Source organism: Sciurus vulgaris, assembly GCF_902686455.1.
Source record: "Sciurus vulgaris genome assembly, chromosome: 1".
Taxonomy (NCBI): Eukaryota; Metazoa; Chordata; class Mammalia; order Rodentia; family Sciuridae; genus Sciurus; species Sciurus vulgaris.
In genome coordinates this window covers 992,056-1,006,710 of record NC_136461.1, presented here as the reverse complement: position 1 = coordinate 1,006,710, position 14,655 = coordinate 992,056, and the positions used below count along the sequence as shown (strand labels likewise).

The 14,655-nt window shown below is 64.8% G+C and overlaps 1 protein-coding gene across 1 annotated transcript in view; it reads right to left on the bottom strand.

Annotated features, from left to right (window-relative positions):
- PRKCZ (protein kinase C zeta) overlaps positions 1-14,655 on the bottom strand; it is an 85,443-nt gene that overhangs the window by 63,587 nt on the left and 7,201 nt on the right.

The window sequence follows — 14,655 nt, the reverse complement described above, 5'->3', positions numbered from 1 at the left end:
GGCTGGCCACACTGCTGGTTCTGACGCGCTGTGATGGCACAGCGCGTGGTGCACAGAGGACTCGGACGCTGCGATGTCCTGCTCACTTCAACCTGCAGGCCCCAGCCAGAGGCCAGAACGGGGCCACTACGCATGGGCTGCAGGACGTGGGCCAAAAAGGGTGGCCACCAGAGGCCAGCCAGCCTCCTGTGCCACAGGAGTGGGCAGAGGCACCTGCTTTGCCCAGAAGACCTGGAGGTGCGGGTCCCAGAGGCCCTGCAGGGAGCCACTGGGTGGCTCTTGAAGCAGAGGGGCTACCCCTGCACGTGCAGACCCGCAGGGTCCACCTGCACAGCGTCCCCGAGGACTGGCGTGCAGGCTCACCAAGGGCACAGCTGCTCAGTACACGAGAGGCTGTGGACGTCCCCACGAGGGCAGGAGCAGACACCAACTCCAACCACCCTTCCAGAGACCACTGCTGGCCAAGTCCAGGAGACACAGAGGACGTCCTTCTGCCCGAGATGCGGACGTGTGAGTGTCCCCAGGGGCTGCACCACCCCACAACCCGCCCCAAGCAGCACGGAGCACAGACTCGCCAGTCTTCCTGCTTTGAGAACAGCTGAGTTACAGGGCTGGGAGCATGGCCAGAGGCAGAGCCCACCTGGCACGCTTGGGCCAGGGTCCATGCCCAGCACCGCACACCACACGCACAGCAGGCTCCATGGAGACAGCATTGCCTGCCGAGCTCGATGGGCGCAGGATCCATGGGCACACACTTCTCGCCTAGCTGAGCCACACGCCGCGCGCCTCTGCGGCAACAGGGCCTTTCCTGAGTGTCAATGCTGGCCTGGGGCTGGCCATTGGCCTGCTGCCGACAGTGGCTTGGAGCGGGACTCATAGGACAGTGAGATGGGGCGGGGGCACTGTGTGGCCCCGGGTCCATGTGCCACCACACCGTCCCGAGGACCCCTGCCAGGCTCCTGGGCTACAATGGGGGCGCTGAGCTGCACACCGGCACGGTCAAGATCTCCCAGGTTAAGCTGCCACCAGGCAGGGCTCCTGCAGCCAGAAGGCCCAGCACACGGGCCCTCCAGGGACCCTCTGCCCCCCGGACCAGCCGCGAGAACTGGGCCCAGGTGCTAGAAGCCGAGCTGGGAGGACGCAGCCTGAAGGCAGCCTGCCCTGGGACCTGCTGAGACGAGGGCCGCCACCCTCTCAGGCAGAGACCTCCAAGTGTCGCGCAAAGGGGCACCGCCCAAGGCCGGCGGAACCTGGCCCCACCCAGGACCCTTCCTCTGGCAGAGGGGTGGCTCCCAGGAGTGCAGGGACCCATCCAGGTTGCCAGGGTGCACATCCTCCCCCTGCTGCCTTCGGGAGCTCCCACCGGCAAGCGGTGGCTACAGCCCCAGCATCCTCTGCCTTCCCCAGGAGCTGACCTCGACGGCCAGGAGCTCCGTGGGGCCACCTCCACCTCCACCTCAAAGCAACTCACTGGAATCTCCACTGCACACGCACTTGAGCACAGTCAGACGCAACTCCACGGGTCTCCCTGGAGGCCCACAGGCAGACTCCCGCACCACGGAGACCACAGACCCCTCCCTCGGGGGCCCCGGCCTCTCCCGCCAGACACAGGGCAGGAAGAGGCAGGAGGCAGCTGGTCCAGGGCAGCGACACCACACCCGATGCCACGCACAAGTCCTGCCCCGCTCCACACCTGACCACCCAGTCCTTGGACAGCAGGTGGCAGGAAGCTGAGATGGCACTGACGCCAGGCGAGGCCTGCTTCAACGTAACCGCCGACAGAACCAGACGCTAAAAAATGAGGGTCTCCCGTCTGCAGTGGCCGCCCCAGCCGTGCTCTGCCCTCTGACTTTGAGGTCTCATTAAACTAGGTGCAGTGTGAGGCAGGTGCCACACCTGTGATCCCAGCTACTCAGGAGGCCGAGGCAGGAGGACCACAAGTTCAAGGCCAGCCTCAGCAACTTAGTAAGACCCTGTCCCAGAATAAAAATAAGAAGGGCTGGGGATGTGGCTCAGTGGTTAAGCAACCCTGGGTTCAACCCCTGGTACAAAAAAAAAAAAGTGCAGCGTGTCACAGCCACAAGGACAAAGGGCAGGAGGGAAGCCCTCGTCCAGGCACTGGGGCAGCCGGTCTGTCCCCACACAAGCCCTGCCAGAGCCAGCCTCAGATGGACACTGTGCTGGCTGCCCCCACGTGGCACACAGCTAGGTCTGGAGGGGCTCGCTGTGTGGCAACCCCCTCAAGAGCTCCCACACGCTGGCTGGCCCTGGTGCCCCCAAGGCCCACACGTGCTTCTAAGTCTCCAGTGCCAAGGACTCTCCAAGGGTCCATGCTCGGACCCAGATGTACTCAAGACCCCTGAGGTGCCCCTCCAGCCAGACGCCCCCTGGCCCCGGCTGCAGATCTGGCCACCTGCCAGCCCCTCCCCGCAGAGCCACCCTGATAGCCCTCCACAGCCCAAGGTCGGACCAACAGATGAGCAGAGCAGGCCTGGGGTCCGCCCAGAGCACAAGCCCTGGCCCTGCCTCTCCTGCAGAATGGGGCTACAGGACAGCACTGGGCGAAGGCCAGCAGGACCTGCCCAGAGCGCATCCCAGGACAGCCACAGGGGGAGGGGAGCCAGAGCCCAGCCAGGTGCCCAGGCCCTGCACAGGCCATCCTGAGGGGGGGGGCAGTGTGACCCAACGAGGTCCCGCAGGGTCAGGAGGAGGTGGCCTCAGGGCTTCTTCCCACACGCAAACCCAGTTCAGTCGTCGAACACCAGAGCAGCCAAATGGAGGTCCTGCTACAACGGAGCTGCGCCCCACCGAGGACCCTCAGAATGGTACTGTGGACACCCAGCCCGGGAGGGCCAGGAGACACATGGGAGACGGCGACGCTGGGCGTGAGCTCCTGCTGCTGGTGGACACCCAGCCCGGGAGGGCCAGGAGACACACGGAAGATGGCGACGCTGGGCGTGAGCTCCTGCTGCTGGTGGGCGCACCGGCCACGAGTGACAGGCCACACGTCACACTGGAGGACCCAGCAGCAGGGACCAAGTCTTCAGCCTTCACCCTGCTTCTTCTGCACCTTCAAAACCTCCCAAGAAAGACTCTGTTTCAAAAAGCCACCCAGCCTCCGCCTGAAGCCACGGGGCCCTGCCTGACCTCCGTCCTGAGCCAGGCAAGAGCCGCACGAGGGCCTGTCCTCCCTCTTCCCAGGAAGAAAAGGGGGGCAGGGCGTCACTCGGCAGCAGAGCACGGCTCCCCACATGCAGGGGCCCCAGCACCCCAAAATCTAGTAAATGGTAAGTGAGCCAGGGCACGTGGCACGCGGTCCAAGGCAGCCTTGCCCGCTGGCCCTCCTCCCCCACCAGCGGCCTGGAAGGTGTGACATGGACGCCGAGACCAGTCCAGCAAGGAGCTCTGGTGCTCCTGGGGGCAAAGGGGCCTGGGGGCGGGGGCCTGGGGACAGGTACCCGTGGTCACCAGGAAGACGGGAGGGCGGACCCAGGAGGAGTGCTGGGCACAGGCCCAGTGGTCGAGGAGGCGCCCCAATGCCCTTCCCTCCTGGAGTGCCCAGAGGAGCAGAGGCCCTGCCAGCCAGTGGGACAGCCTGGCCTGCCTGGGCAGGGTGCTTGCGCTTGGTGCCCAGCACCCTAGCCCGCAGAGGGACGAGCCCTCAGCCTCTCCTGGGCACAGCTCCACCACTGTGTCCTCACCGCCGGGCCTCACTGTCCCCTGCTGCTGTGGCGGGAACGCAGCTGGACAGTGCAGGAAGTGGACACACTCGGGCCTATAGCGTGCAGCTCAGCATGCAGAGCTGACTGGGGAACTTCTCTCTTTTGGTCCTGGGGACTGAACCCAGCAGCACTCTGCCACGGAGGTGTGTCCCCAGGCAGGGCCCCGCCAAGCTGGCCTTGACCTTGGATCCTCCAGCCTCAGCCTCCCAAGTTGCTGGCATCACAGGCAGGGGCCCTGGCGCCTGCTGAACGGTCACATCCTGTCAAGGTGCCTCTCGGCCATGATCAATGACCACGATGAAGTGGTGTGAAACAAGAGCCACACGCTGTTTTGAGAAAGAAGCTTGAAAAACAAGAAGTCCCCTTACAATCAAGACGAGAACGCATCCAGGTGTGGGGCGCGTGCTGCCAGCCCAGCCGCTGCCCGCAGAGCGCCTGCCTCGTCCCCAAACCCTTCACTCTACCATCCAGTCCTGCGAGGCTGGGCAGCCTGGCAACACCGTCTCATAAACAAGGAGAGCAGGGGTGGGACATCCCGTCAGCCTGGGGACAGAGCAGGACAAGCTTGGGGACGTCCGGGTCAGCCTGGGGACATCGCCAAGAAAATTCTAAAGAGAGGTGAAAAATGGAAAGAGGACAACAGGTCCCGCCAAGGGCCAGGGCGGCCCAGAGATGGCAAGGGGGCAGCTGGTGGCCAAAGGACACCAGCTGCACAGCCTCCACGCCCGACACAGGTCCCAGCCTGAGGCCCAAAGGCCACATCCCAGGAAGCTCAAGGATGCAGGACAAGAGGGGGAAAGCACAGGCAGAAGCCAAAACCCACCCACAAGTTGTGGCCCCTCCACGGGGCTGGAGAGTGCCGGCAATGCCTGCCTGCCAGTCCAGGCCTGCCTCCCACAGAGGGCGTCCCAACCGAGGTTCAGCCCAGGAGGAGGAAGCCCTGTGAAGCGGAGCCAGGGGGCAGGTGGGAGAGGCAGGGGCCCTGGGACGGGGCACAGGAGGCCAGCCTCTGGGGAGGCCAGAGATCAGGGCTGCTGTCAGCTCCAGGGAAACCCCACAGGCCCTGCAAGGGAAGGCCACCTGCAGGGCTCCCGAGTCCAGGGCCACCATGGCCCAGGGCTCAGTGGCTGGAGGAGGTGGGCAGGACCCTACTGGAGGGCAGAGGAAACGCCCGGCTGCTGAGTCCAGGGGAAGAAACCCAGCACAGTCCACAGAGAAAGTCTAGGGACAGCAGCTCAGAGGTGCTGAGCAGAACTCAGAATCCATGCCAAGAAGGAGGGAGTGGAAACCAGCCCCCAGGCGGCGGGCGTGGGGAGGGTGGGACACCTGTGCTCTCTTCCAGCCACCAGGGCCAGGAGGCCTAAACACAAAGACACACCACCCAAGACAGAGCTGCGTCCTGCACTGGGAAGGCAGCCTCGGGCCTGCACAGCTGGGTAGGGCCTCCAGCACCGAGCCCCACCACTGAGCCTCCGGCCCAGGCACGACTTCACACGTCGGAACAAGGGCACTGCAAATGTCCCCGAGTTCCCTCTTTCGCTTTTCTGCTGGGTTTGCACCCAGGGGAGCGCTGCCCTTTGAATCCTCCCTTTAGAGGCAGGGCTTGCTGAGCTGCCCAGCCCTCGTCACCGGGATCGCGGGCGTGGCCACAGCACTGCGAACTTCACGCAGGAGCACCTGCAGCCGCAGCAGCGTACTTTCTGACCAGGACGAGACCCCGGTGGCCTCCGGAGCTTGACCCGGCCTGTCAGAGTCTTCCTGCAGTCCCGCTTCACAGTGGGGCCCGTAGGCGGAGCCAGCCGGGTGAGCTGTCCAGGGCCGAGTGCCCAGGTGCCCAGGTGCCCCGTGGGCTGGCCCCGCCTCCTACCCTGGGCCCCTCACTGCCTGCCTGACCCAGGGAGAGTCCATCCTGCTGAAGACCCAATCCTTCCCAATTCCCCAGGGGAGACATTTCAACGAAGAGCAGGCTGGACCCCAGGAGCCTCGCATCCTGGCAGGGCGAGGCTGGCAGCTGGCTCTGCCTGAGGCCTTGGGCAGCAGGGGTGGCCTCCAGGTACCACGCCCCCAAGTACTGCGGACGACCCCTGACCACACATCAGAGCCTTCACACACAGCACCTGCTCGGAGCCCATCCGGGTGGGAGCTCGGCACCCCTCCACGTGCCTGGCCAGTCTAAGCATGACGGCTGGCGGAGCGGTGGCCCCAAGTGCCATCACCCTACCAGGAGGAAAGGGCACAGCCTGAGCAAAGGCCCTGTGGTGGAGGCAGCATGGAGATAAGAGGAAGCAAGCAGAGCGTGGTGGGGCCAGACCTGCCGAGACCCAGTGCTGGGCAGTGAGCACAGAGGAAAGTGCCCTGGGTGCTTCCGACGATCAACCAAGCTGTCCAAAGAGGGCTGTCTCCACGGCCAGGAACAGCCCCATCAGGCCAGCTCCTGCCCAGCAGGTCCTATCAGCAGACCTAGGCTGGCACAGGAAGGGACAGCTGCCCAGCCTGGGATGGTTGGCAGTCAGGAGCCCAGCCCCTCAGATGGTGCTCCCAGCGGTCAGACCTCCCTGAGCTAGGCTAGTTCATGGTCAGAGCCTTGGCAGCCGCGTCTGGGAGAAATGGAGGCAGGTGGGGCAGCTTCAGGAGCGCGTGCGGGAAGCCTGCACCAGGCCCAGAGGCAGTGCTGCAGGTCCCCACGAGACCCGTCCCAGGTCTGGCGGCGGGGGCAGCGTCCCCAGCAGCCCCAGCGTGGCCCGACTCCCTGGACGCTCTGAGCCACGTGGTCTGCTGGAGTGACGGGTGGCCCGGCAGGTACGAGAAGGAAGGGAAGTCAAGGTGAGCCCAAGCTCAGGGCTGGCGGGCACCACGGCTTACGTAACGGCTGGCGGCTGGACCTGAAGGAGTCGCGGGAGCAGCCCGCAGCTGGCCCCGCTGGGCGGGTGGCTCCACAGCCTGGCCGAGACACAGGCACAACGGCTCCAGCAGCCTCCATGAGGGGCTTTCGGGGGAGGGCCCTCACCCTCAAGGTCCCTGCCAACCAAGGGCCAGGGCACCAGAAGCACCCACAAGGGCCCGTTTCTGCCCTGGCTCCGGGGACCTGGCCGCAGCTGCCTGGCCGGGGCTGCAGCCGGCCTTACCCTGCTACGTGTGCCACAGCAAGGGAAGGGGCCCAGCACCCCAGGCCCCGAGTGTGACACAGCTCGTCTGCCACGGAGCAGGCCTGGCACACAGGCCCGCGGTGCCCACCACACCAGCAGATCTGACCCGAGACCCAGACGACAGGCGCCTAGGACCGGGGCTCCCGGCAGCCCGTGTCGGGGAGGGCGCCCCCTGCCCAGTGCCCCTTCCTGGTCCTTCCAGGCCCCGCTCCCCTCGGCCTGGCGGGGGAGCCTGGTTGTTGTTGTTTTTTTCCAAAAGCACCTTGCAAAATGGACGTCAGAGAAGCATCCCTGCTTCCACATCCCCACCAGAGACCGCGCAGCCCCGGCCCGACCACCTCCGACCATTTCAGAATAGAAAACCCGATGCTGGAGCCACACTCCCCGCCGACATCCAGGACCCTGGTGGAGGGAGCCGAGCTGGTCAGTGCTGCCCGTGCTGCCCGTGCCGTCCAGACTCCAACAGGACACTCGTGAGCACAAACCCAGGCGCAGACAGGCAGGAGGGCAGGCTGCTCCTGAAAGCCGACAAGCCCCGAGCGGCGCCCGTTCACGGGAAAAAGTGCCAGTGGCTGGCGCGCTGGCCCCTGCGACTGGGTCCCCAGGCTCCACCACGGTGGGCCCATCAGTCTGCCCGCAGCCACAGCAGGGAGAGGAAGCAGGCGTGCGTCCCTGCTCCGCTCGCGGCAGACCCAGGTCGCAGCCGCAGAAGCACGGGCCACGGCACCACTCCCAGGCCAGCGCCTCCCAGGGCCCGGGGGCAGACCAGGCTGCCCTGCCAGGCCGCCTCTGCAGCAGCCCCCGGCCCCAGGCTTGGGGCACACCGTCCACACACACTCCATCCCCCACGCCCGTGTTGGCCGCCACGCCAGCTCGGCTCGGGGCACCTTTGTGAAAATCCCCCACCCTGGGAAACCCAGCGCCTCACCGCTCTTCCCCCGACACCATCCTGCGCGGCTGCGGCCACAACCCAGTCCGCCGGCAGCCGCAGGCTCAGCACCGGAACATCTGTGCAGCTCGGGCTGTGGCAAAGCCAGGACGCAAGACCCGGATGGCTGGCCCGCGGCCCCTGCGCAGCATGCACACGGCCTGCCACCAAGGCTGCGGCTGCAGGCCCGCAGAACACCCAGGGAGAGAAGCTCACCGCTCTCTTCTCCGCCCTCCTCAGCAAGGGCCCTTTATGCTCGGCAGAGCGAGGGCGTGCAGGCAGGCATCTTCCTTCCCCCAGCGGATGCCGCGGCCCCGTCTCCCCAACGACAGACAGCAGGCAGGGTGGATGCGCTGGAGAGCAGGCTCCTAGGGGAAGGCTGGCCGTCCGCGCCCCCCCTCACATCCCTGCCTCCTCATGTCTCCAGGCCCGGGTGGTACCGGCTCCCCGGGGAAGCCGCAGCCGGCAGCTGAGGCACACACTAAAACACGGCATGGATGCCCAGGAGCTGACGTCACATGAAAACAAGCCGCTCCACACGAGCAGGCTGAGGGCGGACGCAGGGCAGGGCCAGCCAGGGAGGGCTCTGCCCAGCGAGCCCACGGACGGGTCCCCAGCCAGCCACCGGGGCAGCCAAGCACCCTCTGCCCTACGCCCGGTGGGCTCCGCACACACCGAGCACCGCAGGCACCGGGCCTGAGAGGACAGGGTGCCACGGTCCCAGCCCGCGAGGGCCAAACGCTGGGGTCAGGTGGCCTTCCAATGTTGCACCACCACGTGCAGATGGACAGTGGAAACAGGACAGTCGAGCTCCCCAGGGAGGTGGGAATCCCCCCCAGCCTGAAGCTCACGAAGCTACAGCAGAAGGTGCCCCAGCACGTGATGCCGTGCGGTGCCCGTTGCAGCCACCAGGCCCCCCAAGCCGACCTGGGGCCACCGACGCACAGCCCGACTCTCCACCCCCACCTTGGGGCCCAGCAGTTGGAGATGAGCACCTTCCTCAGTTCTCAGGAGCACGGGGCAGGGCAGCGGCTGTGCCAGGCAGTGATGCCTTGTCCCCTGGAGCCTTCCTGATGCTCGCGCTGACCCTACTGGACCCACGTGCCGCACAGGACGTGGAAGTCTCAGGAGGCTACCACCACCCGCTCCACCTGCCGCACGTGGAGGGGCCTGGGGGGCTCATCCCACTGGCTCCAGGTCCACCTGTGTTCTCCCATGTTCTGCATCTCTGATGCGCTGGCATTTGGAGCCTGGCTGATCCTAACGAACTGTCCCTCCCAGGGTGGCCAATTCCTAGAGAGAGTATGGGACTCACCTGCAGAGAACTTTCAAATACAAACCAACCAACACATCCCAGGCCACCTTCCCTACAGGGCCCTCAGGCTCCAGGCCGGGTCCCCAGGGACAGCCCACACCCCATCCCAGGCCACCTGTCCTACAGGGCCCTCAGGCTCCAGGCTGGGTCCCCAGGGACAGCCCACACCCCATCCCAGGCCACCTACCTACAGGGCCCTCAGGCTCCAGGCTGGGTCCCCAGGGACAGTCCCCGCTACCCAGAGCCTACAGAATTGGCTCACCCCGCCTCACCCAGCCCTTCCACAGAAGCCACATGAAGCCGCTCCCCACGCCTGCTGCTTGCTCCCTCTGCCACCGGACTGCCCCTGGTGCTTCCCCGTGTGGCCCTGCATGACAGGAGGAGCCCCTCCCTGGGAACTCGGAACCGGCTGGCTTCTCAACGCCCTCCTCCTGCTCACCTCTCTTCTGCTGGCTGTGCCACAACGGATCACAAAACAGTCGAACTCACAAGTCTCTGTTCATCCAAGTCGGTGGCCCAGGGCACCTCCGCCAGGGCAGGGCCCCTCCTCTGGCACCCACAGGGCATTTCATAGGAAGTGGGACTAAGCAGATGGCCCACACCTCCTGGACTGGAGGGTGGGCACGCCACGGGCACGAGCACCCCACACCAGTGAGATGCCACCACTTTTAGGTCTATAACTGATTAAATAGCATTCAAAGAATTCTAAGGCCTCGAGGAACGAGAAGAGCATGTGAATACACAGCTTGGTGTCCAGAGGCAGAGCGCTGCCGAGCCAGTGCCCGCTCGGGAGGGTCGCCCCAGAGGCAGTGAGTGCTCCCAGCTCTGCGGGGCCCACGAGCCCAGGGCACCGAGTACCTGGCCTCCAGTGAAAGGCCTGCAGACCCCTAGGATGTAAAATCATGGAATCAGAGGACCCCAAGTCCACGCTGGGCCTCACAGGAAAAGCAGACTGACCCTGGGGCCGAAGTGGAAGCCCAGCAGAATCAGCCTCTCTTCATGCTGTGGTCCTTCAGCCAACTGCTCTCTCCCAATCCGTTCCAAAACATCCAGCTCTGCAGCACTCTAGAAAATTCAGGCTGAACTGGCAGATTGCTAATTTTGTTGGAAGCCTATTTTAGGCAGAAAAGTAGTTTTTCCAGTTTGTCGCAAATGATTCGAGACAGAGCTAAATGAGACTGAATTGTTAACGTGACCACAGGCCGACCATGACACTGGGAGCCATGTGCCAGCAGCTGCAGAAGCCCCTGGGTGACTGTCCATTCATGCCAGAGGTGCCCCGCCCTAATGGACAGTCCTCCACCGACAGCCAGGTACCCTCCCCTGCCCCACCCTGCCCTGCCCACACTCAGCTTCCTGGTGAAGAAGATGATGCAGTGAGCTTGGGCACACCTGGCATTCAACTCCCATGCCACCTGGTCCTACCAGGGCAGGGTGTGGTGGAGAGCATGAGCTGCCGTGCCTGGCCCTGAGGATGCTGGGGGCCCCTCCTGATGCCACTGATCCTCCATGGTGCCCTTTTACAGAGGGAAACTGAAGCAGGGGCACCTCACCCCCCCCGTCCAAGTCACAGCAGGCTGGCAGCAGGATGGCAGTGCCACACAGTGCCAGCTCCATGCCAGACTGCCCCCCAGGGTCAGGCTGCTCCCAGACTGGCCACCACCCAACATACCAGGCCCACCTGCAGCTCCACTGTTGGGACCATAACCGGCTGAGGACCACTCTGCCCACTCTGCTTCCAGGCCAGGGGGCACCCAAAGCTTCAGGCTAACGGGCAGGGGGCGATGGGCAGACAAGAGGTGGGCAAACAGGCAAATGGCAAGTGATAAGTGGCGGCCAGTGAGCAATCCACACTCAAAGGCAGGCGACTGCTGGGGACAAATGGGGTGAACAGCAGGGGATCGGTGGGCAGTGATGGCCACCTTGCAGAGAAACAGAATCTCCTCTGTTTAATCCCGAGTCACGGAGTGACAAGAAAGGCAGCCTCCTCTGGTCCGCCATCTTGGATCTCTTGGAGGCACCCAAAGCATCAGAATTAGAAAACAGGTAGATGTCAGCGGTGGCACCAGTGAGGGGGTGAGAGGACTGGGAGCAGGGGACACAGGGTGGAGTACACGGGGAATGGAGACCCAGGACAGGGATATGAGGATGGGGAACATGGGGACAGGGGCACTGGGGGATATGAGATGAGGCACAGGAGCAAGAGTCAGGCCTGGATCCTTCCTGGAGTCAGTCATTCGGTCAGCCCTAGGGCCCCCAGAGCTCAGCACTGAGACCCCCAGCCTGCTGGACCTCCACCATGAAGCAGCACGAAGCCACCAAGAATCAGACCCACCACCCGACAGGAGGCTGAGGGCAGCTGGGCCTCCACATGGCAGGCACGCCATGTCCTGCTCCAGGAATCTGCAGATGTGACCTCATCTATAAAAAGGTCCTATGCAGATCAGGGTGCGATCGAGCTAAGACCCTAACGAGCTCCAGGGTGCGATCCAGCTAAGACCCTAACGAGCTCCAGGGTGCGATCCAGCTAAGACCCTAACGAGCTCCAGGGTGCGATCCAGCTAAGACCCTAACGAGCTCCAGGGTGCGATCCAGCTAAGACCCTAACGAGCTCCAGGGTGCGATCCAGCTAAGATCCTAACGAGCTCCAGGGTGCGATCCAGCAAAGATCCTAACGACCTTCAGGGTGCGATCCAGCTAAGATCCTAACGAGCACGCTGCTCGTTCTCGATCCTGCCTCAGTCTCCCCACAGCCCCCAGCGAAGACAGTAGCTCAGACCCACAGATGGCCCGAGCATTCAGTGTCCCCACAGGCTGAGGGACCTGTGCTTGATGCACTCGGGGCCCAGAGCTGTGGTCACTCAAGTCTGAGAGAAGAGACACCATGCCCACTGGTCAGCTGAGGGGCCAACGCCACCCTGAACGTGGCCGTTTGTTCCAGGATCAAAGATTAAAATGCAAGAAACAAAACATTTCCACAGCCAGGGAGAGCTGGGAAGGGAAGCCCTGACGGGCTCAGACGCAAGAGCCACACGGGAGGCCACAGGACAGAGGCCCAAGGACACGCAGCCACACCTGTGCAGCTTGGACACAGGGGAGCGCAGTGGTGGGCCCAAGGTGCCCATGCACGTCACAGAGCCCCCGTGCCACCACCCACCGCAGCCCGGGCTGCCCAGTGCCTCCTGCAGCAGGTGGACCTCAGGCCTCAGCACCACCGAGTGACTTCTCTGCTTCAAGGAGTGACAGGAAGCCGTGTGGACTCACCCATCTAGCCTGGGATGTCACCGGCCAGCCCACGTCCCCTCATGGTCCTCAGCTTCCATCAAACCGGCAGAGCTGGATTCCTCAGGCGCCACCCGCACCCCCTCCCCCAGCAGCCCTGGCTGGGACAGACTCCCGCCCCAGGGAGGGACCCCTGCTGCTGCACAGCAGACCCAGCCCCCAGCCACACCCCACACGCCCCCTCGTGCACCGACCAGCACCAAGGGGCTGACCTGGTGGCCACTGGCACCCAACTTCCCCAGACTAAAGTCTGAGAGGGGCCATGGACAAAGTGCCCAACCCGACATTTCCAGAGCCCATGGGGCGTCCAGTGGTACCACTTGTGGCCAAGGGTGAGGTCACTCAGGCCCGTGTGACATCATGGTGAGACCACCTTGGCTCAGCCATCAAGAGGAAGAGGGGCAGCAGGGAGAAACCAGGGCCAAGCCACACCCAGCCCAGCGGCCCAGACCGGCCCCCACAGAACACACTCGTAAGGCCGGGACCGAGTGTCATGGACACATGGGACGCCTGTCCCCACCCACAGGGCCTGAAGAGGGAACTGGGGACAGGGGTCCTGGAAAAGCCAGTATCGTGACTGTCAGAGGACACCCTGGAGGGCCCGAGAAGAGCCACCAAGAGCAGAAGTGGCTGAGCGAACAGCGACCAAGGAGAGCCGGGGCCGAGCCGCACTGCTGGGTCTGGAGAACCCGCACCAGCCCTGCCAGCCCTCCCAGCCCTGCCAGCCCTCCCAGCCCTCCCAGCCCTGCCAGCCCTCACCAGTCCTCCCAGCCCTGCCAGCCCTCCCAGCACTGCCAGCCCTCACCAGCCCTCACCAGCCCTCACCAGCCCTCCCAGCCCTGCCAGCCCTCACCAGCCCTCCCAGCCCTGCCAGCCCTGCCAGCCCTCACCAGCCCTCCCAGCCCTGCCAGCCCTCCCAGCCCTGCCAGCCCTCACCAGCCCTCCCAGCCCTGCCAGCCCTCACCAGCCCTCCCAGCCCTGCCAGCCCTGCCAGCCCTCACCAGCCCTCCCAGCCCTGCCAGCCCTCACCAGCCCTCCCAGCCCTGCCAGCCCTCCCAGCCCTGCCAGCCCTCACCAGCCCTCACCAGCCCTCCCAGCCCTGCCAGCCCTCACCAGCCCTCCCAGCCCTGCCAGCCCTGCCAGCCCTCACCAGCCCTCACCAGCCCTCACCAGCCCTCCCAGCCCTGCCAGCCCTCGCCAGCCCTCGCCAGCCTTCCCAGCCGCCGAGGACTGCAGGGAGGCACGCCTCCTCCCTCGAGGCCAGCCAACAGGGTTCTCGGGGCCCAAGCCTGGCATGGACCTCAAGCTGAACACACAAGGCCCAGACACCCTGTGCGAGGAGTGTGCTGCCTCACTCCTGGCCTCCCGTCCAGCTAGGCAGATGGCAGCACATGGGTGGGACAGAGATCGCCCCGCTAGCCACTGCTGGGTCCCAGTACCCAGCCTCTGACCTCAGCAAGACTCCATGGAATGTTCTAACAAAACCACATGGGCCCCCAAGGTGCGGAGCCACCCCACCCAGCACCTCGAGGACCCACTCCTGTGCCCAGGTCAGGCCTTCTCAAGGCCCAGCAGCATTCTCTGCATGCCCACAGCAGGTCACACCCCACTTCCACCATCGGGCATCCTGCACCCTCTGCGCCCAGGCCTAAGCTACGGTGATCCTACGCGAGGCTAGGTGTGGCCGGCATCACACGGAACAAGGAGGGTAGACCAGAGACCCTGAGGCAGGGCTGGGCTGGGCTGCACATGCCCTTGGCTGCAGTGGCCCCTCAGCCACAGTTTGTCACCACAGTCAGAGAGTCACCCAGGTGGCAAACTGACACAGCTTGAGGCCCTCCTGCTGACCAGGAGAGAGGAGCACAGGACAGGGTGGCCCTCGCCATCCCTCCCGGGAACACCTGCCCTGCTTATTCTTTTCTGTACCCATAAAGACGCCCTTTCTGGGCACTCGCCCCTCCTGAGATGCAAGCACCCCAGGACACATCGCCTCCAGAGGCAGCCCTGCAGGGGACTCCGTGTGGCAGACTGCACCACCTGAGCCCCTGCGGGCCTCCACAGTGGCCTCTTAGTCTCCCCTGACCCAACCGCAGCAGCCCCAGAGGTTCCCTGCCCCAGGGTGCACACCTTCACTCGGGTCAAGTTCCTGTGGCTCCTCAACCCCACCTCCCACACCCAGTCCTTCTCCCTCACTGGCCCAGATGCCCAGAAAGGCCTCACGGAGGGGGCTGGCCCTCCCTCAACACCCTCTCACCGTGGCCA